The 10,939-nt window shown below is 39.9% G+C and overlaps 2 pseudogenes; one reads left to right on the top strand and one right to left on the bottom strand.

Moving 5' to 3' along the window:
* The first annotated feature begins 303 nt into the window (after positions 1–303).
* On the top strand, positions 304–2,110 carry LOC121246752 (annotated as a pseudogene).
* Positions 2,111–2,456: 346 nt separating this feature from the next.
* LOC121251056 lies at positions 2,457–9,962 on the bottom strand (annotated as a pseudogene).
* Positions 9,963–10,939: the final 977 nt, after the last annotated feature.

The raw sequence follows: 10,939 nt of genomic DNA, 5'->3' as shown, positions 1-10,939 counted from the left end.
TTTAAAAAAATAAATATAGAAAATTATTAAAAAATACTTACTTAATTAGAAAGTAAAAAAAATAAAAATTAAAAAATACTTCCTTATGAAGTAAAATAAAAAATCAATTAAGAAAATAATTTTTAATAATGTTGTAAAATTTTTTTATTTTTTTTAAATATTTAAAATTGTTAAAAAAATTTAAATAAAAATACATAAAAAAACACATGTAAGCCCAGCAAGCATTATTCATTTCGAATTAATGTCTACAGCAACGTGTTTGCTACTGGTCTGGCTACTCGTACGGCATGCAAAATTCCGAGCATGCATATTGCACTCATTGAAGCTGTACTACTTTTGAACATTAATCAGGCAACAAACAAGAACATTAAGGACTCCATTCCGAGCATGCAAAATATGCTTCTATCTTAAAAAACCGTACTGCTTTTGAATATTAATGGCTCTATTTTAAATGCATCACTGAGCAATGACTCCATTTTAAACGTTTCAAAAATCAACAATATTCCTTGAATTGTAGATTGTTTGAGAAAGATGGAGGTTGTTGATGCCATAGAAGAAGAAATGTCAGGAGAAGAACATCACGTAGATCAATAAATATTAGAAGAACAAAAAGATGACATACTCAAAGGTAAGAACTTGCTATCTCGCAAAAAGCCGGCTATTCGTGATTCTATAGTTCAGTTCCAAGTACATCACTTGGCCTTACAACAAACTTTGTTTCTAAATTTGTCATTGATGCTGCATTTTTTCTACTTAATTTGACTAGCTATCTCTTGTAAATATGCAGAACCGGTATATTGGCCAATGTTTGTTATGAGCCATCATTGCTAGTCAGTCCTTGATCTTAGCTTCCTTCTCCATCATCTAACAGTCATTGGCATTGGGTTGTTTCCCAGGGGTTAAGGTAGTGCACACTTCCTCTAAATACAAAGGACAAGTTTATGTACCCGAGATCAACACTATTCTCATGTTGGCTTGTGTGGGTGTCACTCTGGCTTCAAAAATATATTGAAGATCGGTAACGCTTATGGTAAACACAATGGATGATCTTTCTTCTAAACACATCAAGTTTAGCTGTTATCTTTTGCATGCATGAAATTTTTGGAAGTTTATAATGGATTGTCAAAACTATTATACATTGCTAATTCTACATTGAAGCCATTTTCACTGTTTTTGTCTTGTTCACAGGAATTGCTGTGGCGTTCGTATTTACGATCACATTTGCATATCTTGTCCTTGTGATGGTAATGATATGGACGACAAACGTGTACTTGATAGTCATCTATGCCCTATCTATATGGCTCTGGGAACTCCTATTCTTGAGCTCAGTACTCTACAAATTTATCGATGGAGGGTATCTTCCTTTGTTATTTGCCATGGTTATGATGACAATTATTATATATGGAATTATGGCTACCGCAAGAAGTACATTTATGAGCTTGATAACAAAGTCTCTCCAATAAAATTAGCTGAGATAGCTTCTCATACTAGCATCCACCGAATCCCAGGTCTTGCACTTTTCTACACTGAGCCTGTCCAAGGCATTTCCCCAATCTTCACGCATTATGTAGTCAATGTCCCAGCTCTGCACTTGGTTCTTGTCTTTGTCTCGATCAAATCCCTACCCATTTGCACAGTGCCTCTAGAAGATAGATTTTTGTTCAAAAGAGGGGAGCCTCATTAGTTGAGCATTTTCCGATGTATTGTGCGATATGGATACAAGGATGCAATAACAGAGTGGGAGTCTTTTAAGGAGATGTTGGCGATTCAGTTCAAGGATTTCATAAGAAAAGATGTGCTCATGTCTAGGCTGCCACACACTACACATATGGCTTCTTATGAATCAGATGATAATGAAGTTTCAAGGCCGAAAACTGAAGAGATAGCTCAAAGGGAGGTAGGGAAAGTGGATAAAGCTCTGAATGTTGGGGATGTTGTTCATCTGATGGGTGAAAATGAGGTGGTCGCTTCAAAGGGTTCAAGCTTCTTGAAGAAATTAGTTATAAACCACGCCTATGATTGGTTGCGAAGAACTGTAAGGCAGATTGATGAAGTTTTTATTATTCCTCACAAGCGACTTCTCAAAGTGGGGATGACTTATGCTGTCTAATAATAGAGTTTTGATCGATTCGTTGAGGTTTTCCTCTTTCTGTTTTGTTAATTAGACATCTCATGTGAAGGATATCTTCACAGTTTTAGGAGTAGAAAGTGGATTGAATAAGGGGAATGAAGTATATGGAATTCCGTCAGAAAGATCTAATAAAAATGAACCAAGAGATACATCATGAATTTTGTTGCAAACCAATTTCAGATTTGGAAATAGCTCTGATAGTTTGATGGCCATGCATCAGGGTTACACCTACATTTACATATATAAAGAACAAATAAACAATCAAGTACTGTTTAATTCAAGTCACAGAAGAAAAGAAAAGTAATTCCATTCAGGGAGGAAAAATTAATCTCAAAGAGTAACTGATAAGAAAGTCCCACCAGCACTTTAAGTTCAATAAAAATTTAGGTACTTTAAATTAAAACAACCATCTCATGACAGGAGGGTCATTATGATCCAACAAAACAGTACCAGTCAACTAATTTTTTACTCATAATTCAAAACATATCTATTCGATCAAATTGGGATCACAGAATTATAGTGCTTCCCCAGGCCAAATGCATGCCTTTGGTATGATAGCATGATACTTGAATCTGATGAACCATTCCCACCATCTGATATGTACTCCTTCCCCATCTCTACATCAGGGAATGACCTGAGTATATCATGATTGTTTTGTAAGGCAGTGAGTTAAAGCACCGAGCTTCAATTATCAGAATCTCAAATCTGATATGCACTCCTTCCGCACGCTGATGTTGACTCCACTTCCTTGCAGTAATTCTCAAATCTCTCTGCCAGTGAATTATCAGAATCCCCTTCGATTGCATTATCTGAGAGGAAAAATGGAAGGCAATCAGATGCATGTTTCCTCATATAAGCAGCCACCATTTCTCGAAGCTCTTGGTTCGTATATGGAGATAAACCACTAGATAGAAGGGCTAATTGGTCCCTAACAGCTCAGTCGAGAGACAGTGCCCATCCGGCTTATTTTACTGCCAAACCAAGAGGTTCAAGCTTTCTTTCCAGTTTCTCATTTTCAATCATTCAATCACTTACAATGCTGCTATGCTCCTCCTGAATTCTTTACTCTCTCTTTCTGCTTCTTGCTGAGCTCTTTTTCCTCGTCTATTTGCACTATTGCTAGGCTTTGATTCGTCAGGTTGACTGGTAACAGAAATCCCTACAATGACTTTTCCTCATATAAGCAGCCACCATTTCTCGAAGCTCTTGGTATGCATATGGAGATAAACCACAAGATAGAAGGGCTAATTGGTCCCCAACAGTTCAGTCGAGACAGTGCCCATCCGGCTTTATTTTACAGCCAAACCAAGAGGTTCAAGCTTTCTTTCCAGTTTCTCATTTTCATCAATCAGTCACTTACAATGCTACCCTGCTCCTCCTGAATTCTTTACTCTCTCTCTTTGCTTCTTGCTGAGCTCTTTTTCCTAGCCTATTTGCACTATTGTGTAATGTAGCTTAGAGTAATCGATGAAACAAATGGAAAAGTCTGTATGTCAATGGATATTGGAATAAATGAACATTGTAGAAGATGATAGAAATGGATAGTTGAAAAAAGTAGAATCATGGTGCTGTTCGAGGCACACCATCCTCCAGATAATTTCCCTCAGGACATTTGTTCAGAATATTCGTACCTTACACACGTTCCAGACTTTTCCTATATTCTCTGCCAGTAACTAACTTGGCTTACATTTGCCTTACACGTGTCCATCTACAGCTGTAATTGGCAAACTAGTAAAATGATAAGAGTGCATAACAACCGACTACTACGCAAACACTGCGTTTTATTACTTCAATTCCTCAGATATCGTAGCCCACGGTCTCCTCCAAACTTCAGCCCAATTCACTTCTCCGTGGGCTTCATAACAAATCCATCCCCTTTAGAGAACCTGGCCCACCAGGTGGGGATAACTTTCTTGAAGCCTCTGCAGGGACTCCCACGAATTCTCCTCTGCCGAAAGTCCCACCCTCTTCACCAAGACCATAGTTTGAGCCCTTGTCCCATGTCGGCGTATATGGCGTTCCACCACCATTTCGGGTTCCGGCTGCACGTTGCCGGTGTCATTGACTGGAGGGAGCGACAGAAGGGCTTGGATCCGAGTGCCTAGTTTCCTCTTGAGGCACGAAATGTGAAAAACTGGGTGGATTTTGGACTCCGATGGCAACTCTAGGTGGTAGGCCACCGTCCCAAGGCGCTGCACCACCTTGAAGGGGCTGTAAAACCTGGGAGAAAGTTTCAAGTTTTGCCTTGCAGCCACTGTCTTCTGGCAATACGGTTGTAAACTGAGGTATACCCAATCTCCTATTTGAAACTCCCTCTCCGTTCTTCATTGATATGCAAATTTCTTCATTCTCTGTTGTGAAAAGTTGAGATTTTCTTTGAGTAGGCTTGATCTATTCTCTGTTTGTCAACATTTTGTCTGTTGCATCATTCTGTGAAGTACCTGGAATGAATGTAATGAGTCGTGGTGATGGGTAGCCGTAGAGGGCTTCAAAAGGTGGCATCTTTGTTGATGTGTGGTATGATGTGTTGTACCACCATTCGGCAAGGGGGAAGCCATTGAGACCACTGTTTCGGTTTAGAGCCCACAAAGCACCTTAGATTACCTTCCAATGCCTTGTTAAGGATTTCTGTTTATCCGTCGCTTTGCGGGTGATAAGCTGAGCTATAGCTTAGAGAAGTACCCTACAGTGAGAACAAGGTTTTCCAGAAAGTGCTTAGGAAAATGAGATCCCTGTTTGAGAGGATGACCTTAGGAAATCCATGTAATTTAAACATTTCCCTTAAGAAAGTCTGAGCTACTCCGACAGCTGTATAAGGGTGTGCCAAGGCCATGAAATGGCCATACTTAGTCAACCTGTCCACAACAACTAGGATGACATTAACCCCTTGAGAAGTAGGAAGACCCTCCACAAAGTCCATAGATATTTCTTCCCAAGCTTGGTTTGGAATGGGAAGAGGTTGCAACAGACCCACTGGGTAGAGGTTCTCGTGTGTATTGACTTGGTATATTTCACAGTTTCTTATTAGTTCCTTGATATCCTTCTTCATCCCATGCCAAAACAAATTCTTCTTTGCTCTTTGATACGTTTTTAGAAACCCCGAATGGCCTGACTCTGGGTTGCTGTGTATAAACTGCAATACTTTGGCTTTAAAACAAGAGCTGGGATTAATCACAAACCTCCCCTTCTTTAAGACCAGCCCCTGCTGGACTGTATAACCCTTAGGTAGCTCTATCTTGGATTGCCACTTAGCTAGCAAGTCCAGTAGCTCGGGTGAGGAAGAATAGCTAGCCTTTAACTCATCAATCCAATTTGGTGCGGGAAAAGAAATAATGGCCAGCACTCCCTCTTCTTCACCCCCCTTCTCATCCCTTCTAGAAAGAGCATCTGCCACCTTATTTTCCCTTCCTTTCTTGAACTCAATCTTAAAGTCGTAGCCCATAAGTTTTGTCACCCATTTTTGTTGTGTCGTGGTTCCCACTTTTTACTCTAATAAGTATTTTAGGGCCTGCTGGTCCGTCTTTACAGTGAAAGATTGGCCCAATAAGTAGGGCCTCCACCTTTGTACAACCATGACAAGAGCCAATAACTCTCTCTCGTAAGTGGACAAAGCTAGAGCCTTACCTTTCAAGGTCTTACTGAAATAGGAGATGGGATGTCCATCCTGCATGAGTATTGCTCCCACACCACACTCACTTGCATCGCACTCAATGGTAAATGACTTTGTAAAATCTGGAAGCCTTAACACTGGAGGTTGAGAAACAGCCCCTTCAATTGCTGAAAAGCTTGCTGAGCTGTGGCATTCCAAGTGAAAGCATTCTTTTTTAAAAGGGCTGTCAAGGGGGCAGCTATGAGCCCAAAGTGCCATATAAACTTATAGTAATATCCCGTTAGGCCCAAAAAACCCCTCAAGGCCTTTAAGTTGGTAGGAGTGGGCCACTCTACCATGGAAGCTACCTTGCTCGGGTCAGCCTTAACACCTTCACTTGACACTATATGTCTCAAGTATTCCACTTCTTGAACCCCAAAACTGCACTTGGACAACTTAGCATAAAGCTGATTTTTAGCTAGAACCTCCAACACTAGCCTTACATGCTCCACATGATCCTCCACCGTTTGGCTATACACTAATATATTGTAAAAAAAACCAGCACAAACCTTCTCAAAAAGGGTCTAAAAAGTTCATTCATTAACCCTTGGAAGGTGGACGGGGCATTGGTGAGCCCAAAGGGCATTACCAATAACTCATAGTGCCCTTCATGAGTGCGGAATGCAATTTTGTGAACATCCTCGGGAACCACCCTAATTTGATGGTACTCGATCTTAGATCCATTTTAGAAAAAATCACGGAGCCATAAAGCTCATCCACCAGCTCATCAATGACGGGGATAAGGAACTTATCCTTCACCGTCTCTTGATTGAGGGCCTTATAGTCCACACATAGGCGCCAACTTCCATTAGCCTTTCGAACTAGTAAAACTGGTGAGGAAAAATGGTAGAACTGGGTCTAATCATCCCTGACTTGAGCAAATCAATGACAATTTTTTCAATCTCAGTTTTCTGGTAAAATGGGTATCAGTATGGTCTTGTGGATATAGGTGGGGTTCCATCTTTTAATGTAATTTTGTGGTCATGGGTTCTCTTGGGTGGTAAGCCTATAGGTTATGCAAAAACATTTTTAAATTGCTGTAATAACATGGTTAGCTGGCTGTTTGGGGTTGTGTTTGGGATTGTGTTTGGGTTTGTGTTTGTGTTTGTGAATGTGGGTTGTACAGCAGAACATTGGATAAAGACTCCTTTGGGCCCCTTCATACTATTCAACATGACTCCCCTTCCTTCCCCAAATGATGGTCTATCCAAATGGAGACCCTTCAACTCAACTAATCTATTTTGCCACAAAAACTGCATCACTAACTTGGAAAAGTTCCAAGTTATATTGCCCAAATTTTCCAGCCATTGTATGCCTAACACAGCGTCACAACCACCCAAAGTTAACAAGTAAAAAGAAGTAGTAAACTAGTTACCTTGTAATCCGAGTGTTGTGGCTGTACATGCCCCTTCACTTATGACCAACTCGCCATTGGCCACTCGCACCTTGAGCTTTTGAGTGGTATCCACTTTCAGCTTTGCCTTCCTTGCAATAGAAGGATCCAGGAAGTTGTGAGTGCTTCCTGAATCCACCAACAACAGCACCCTCTCCCCACCAATAGAGCCACAGATTCGCATGGTATTAGGATTGGGAGTTCCAGTGATGGCATTGAGGGATATTTCTAACTTGTTTTCTCCTTGTTGGCCTTCTTGCATCTCATGTGAATCGAAAAAAATTTCCTCACCCTTATCTTCCCCTTCTTCATCACACCCCTACAACACGTACACCTTTGGGGATTTGCACAAGTGATTAGGGTTCCATTTCTCCTCACAATGGTAGCATAGGCCATTTTTCCTTTTCTCATCCATTTGAGATGAAGGGATTTCTCTCCTTGACTTGAACTTTTTTTTACCAGCTCCCTTAAACTGATTAGGAGAGTGACTAATTCCTAACCCCAGGTTGGTTGGAGTGTTTCTGTCCATCCAACTCCTCACTGATTTTTGTGAACTAGTCAGGTATTCCTATTGTATTTTGGCAAGCCCAAAAGCCACATTTAGGCTCAAGGGGTTGAACATCCGTACGGGAAGACGGATTTCATCCTTCAACCTATTGAGAAAGCAACTTAGTTTGTGTGATTCAGTGAGTCCCCTAAGTCTGTTTGAGAGGGCTTCAAATTGAGCCTTATAGATGACCACAGTATACACTTGTTTAAGGCAGGTGAGGGCCTCCATGGCGTCGTCATAAGCTGTGGGTCCAAACATAAGCAATAAGGCTCTAGAAAAAGTCTCCCAGTTATTAAATTGTGTTGTTTCTCCTGCATCTTGATACCATATTAATGCATCCCCGTCCATGTGATATGATGCCATTAACAATCGTTGTGCAAGAGGTGTTTGATGGTATTCAAAATAGTGTGAAGCTTTGAAAATCCAATCTGCTGGATTGGTGCCATCAAAGTAAGGGAAATCCAGTTTCACCCTCCTCTGTCCTTCACACCTGAATTCCTAGAACTCCCTGTCTTACTGGTTAAATGTTTCACGGTGAACCACTTGTGCAGTCTGGTTTGTGACTAAGGTCTTCACCATCTCAGTCAGTTGAGCTATGTCTGCACGCATTGCATGCATCCTTTCCTCCTGGGCCTGCATTCGAGTTTCTTGAGCTTCCTGCCGCTGCAGCACATCTTGATGTTTGGATCTAGTATTATCAGCCATGAATGGATGTATGCGGAAATGGTGGTCTGAGTAATGAAGAAAATAGAAGAAATGATGAATGGTTGTATGGGTTGGAACAGGATCGGAGACCTTATACCACTGTAATGTAGCTTAGAGTAATAGATGAAACAAATGGAAAAGTCTGTATGTCAATGGATATTGGAATAAATGAACATTGTAGAAGATGATAGAAATGGATAGTTGATAAAAGTAGAATCACGGTGCTATTCGAGGCACACCATCCTCCAGATAATTTCCCTCAGGACATTTGTTCAGAATAATCGTACCTCACACACGTTCCAAACTTTTCCTATATTCTCTGCCAGTAACTAACTTGGCTTACATCTGCCTTACACGTGTGCATTTACAACTGTAATTAAAATGGCAAACTAGTAAAATGATAAGAGTGCATAGCAACCGACTACTACGCAAACACTGCGTTTTATTACTTCAATTCCTCAGATATCGTAGCCCACGGTCTCCTCCAACAGTGGCTTTCACCAAATTGACAATATTGCTTTTTCCATCGCCTACTGCTATAGCCTAATGAAGCAAGTTCTGCAGCATGTTTTTCTTTAAGTTTAGTAGAAAGTTTAGAGATCTCTTTCCTCCACCTGCTTCTTCTTAGCTTTCTGTTCAGCCTTACTACCTTTGGCTGCTGCCTTTTTTAGTTCTGCAGCTGTGATATCTCTTTCCTATACAAAAATAAGTGTCATTGTGCAACAACATCATTATCTGAAAATGCTAAAACATGGAATCCAAATTAAATAATAAAAAAAAAAAGAGGAAAGAAAAGAAAATAACAAAAGAACAGCTTTTCAATGCACTGCCTTGCAGAGCAAAGACCAGATGGTATAATCAAATCTAATGCCAGTAAAATTAAATCATTATCCCACAATGCAATAGACAGAATACATGTGGGGCATTCAAATCAGGCCATTGTCTTATAATACCCATTGAACTTGAAAAAAAAAAATAGACTATTTTCCAAAATTTTTGAAAGGGCACAATGTTGGTGACTTGTGTTATGCTGTAAGATGTCTACGTCTTCAAATTAAACTTCATTTAATGCCTATTGGTGTTCCAAAGTACCTTTTCGAAGTCCTAGAGAGGAAGATGCATCTTAGGTTTAGGTCCAATATTGAAATAATTTCAGAGTTTTGCCTTGACTTTGTCCGTGTTGACAAACAATTCGAAATGCCTCAACTTTTTTTAGCAGGTCTCAGTCAAATAGCAATGATTCATAGCACTTCTTTTTACACTATTTCGAAAACCTAAGGACTCAATCGTATGGATATGTAAAATACAGGATTTCCAAAGTAATAGGAATTAAGCATCCAGAACCATAATTTTTCCAAAACAAGGAAAATCAACACATTTACAAAATGAGCCCAAAAAGTAATAATTTAGAATTGTAATGAATACATCACCTATGCCTGGAAAGCATATCATCACGAGTTTCCTGTTTCTTTCGTGATGCATTATCAGGAATTGTTTCTAATGTTTTGTCCTCTAAGTTTTTACAATCATCCATTTGAGCAACCCTGAAATGAAGATAGACAAAATTTCAGACACGGGGGGAAACCTTCCAATGCAACCAATGAAATGTTCAACTTAAACAGATGATTTTGATTTCCAAAATTGTGTTATAACATCTTAGCTAGTTCCAGTTGTTACGGCTCAAGAAAATAAGCCACACCTGGGCATATGCTCCGAAAGAACAAGTCAATATTGGTACAGTTGGAGCTTCCTTGAGTCCCCATTCACAACCCTCCCATAGATGTGGGGCATCATACTGCCATCAGAATTGTATCAATAATTTCTTGGGGAAAGACGAGAGAAAATCTAAATAGACACAACTTTGATCAGTAAAAGTGCTTTCCCATTGTTTTCTTCGGTTCCTATTCTACTAAGAATCCATATTATTCAGATTTCAGACCCTCTTGTCTCTGTCTGTGTCTGTCTCTGTCTCTGTCTCATATAAGGATTAGTGAATTCGTCGTAGGCAGAAAGATATGCAACCTTGTAGCAGAGAAATGCAAGGAATGAACTCTCTCTTAAACCACCTCAAATCTCTCTCCATGACCAACAACAATAGTCACAGATCCAGAGCTCTCAGATTCACCACCAGGTCCAGAACTCCCACTTTGACCCCACCTCCCATGACGACTCTTGGAGCAAATGCTCTCCATCATCCCTCCTTCCTGCTCCTAGTGCGACCTCAACCCTGCTAAGACCCCCGCCAATTGCTCATTTTCCAGTAATTAAGGGGGAAGAACATACTTCTACATTAAAATTAAAATTCAATACGGATCATGCAAACATCAATTTAACAAAAAATGGAGGCAAGAGATGGAAGATGACTACCTGAACACCCCAACAAGAAGAAGTGATTGTCAGAAACATAACAATGGGTAGGATTAAAATATGCTACACTGTTAATCATTTCACAAAATTTACAAACTTTCAAAATTTTAACAACCAAACATCAGCCTCCATAAATATTACTGA

The sequence above is a fragment of the Juglans microcarpa x Juglans regia genome, chromosome 1D (genome assembly GCF_004785595.1).
Source record: "Juglans microcarpa x Juglans regia isolate MS1-56 chromosome 1D, Jm3101_v1.0, whole genome shotgun sequence".
In the NCBI taxonomy this organism is placed as follows: Eukaryota; Viridiplantae; Streptophyta; class Magnoliopsida; order Fagales; family Juglandaceae; genus Juglans; species Juglans microcarpa x Juglans regia.
The sequence above is the reverse complement of the archived record's forward strand: the minus strand, read 5'-3'. Positions and strand labels throughout refer to the sequence as shown.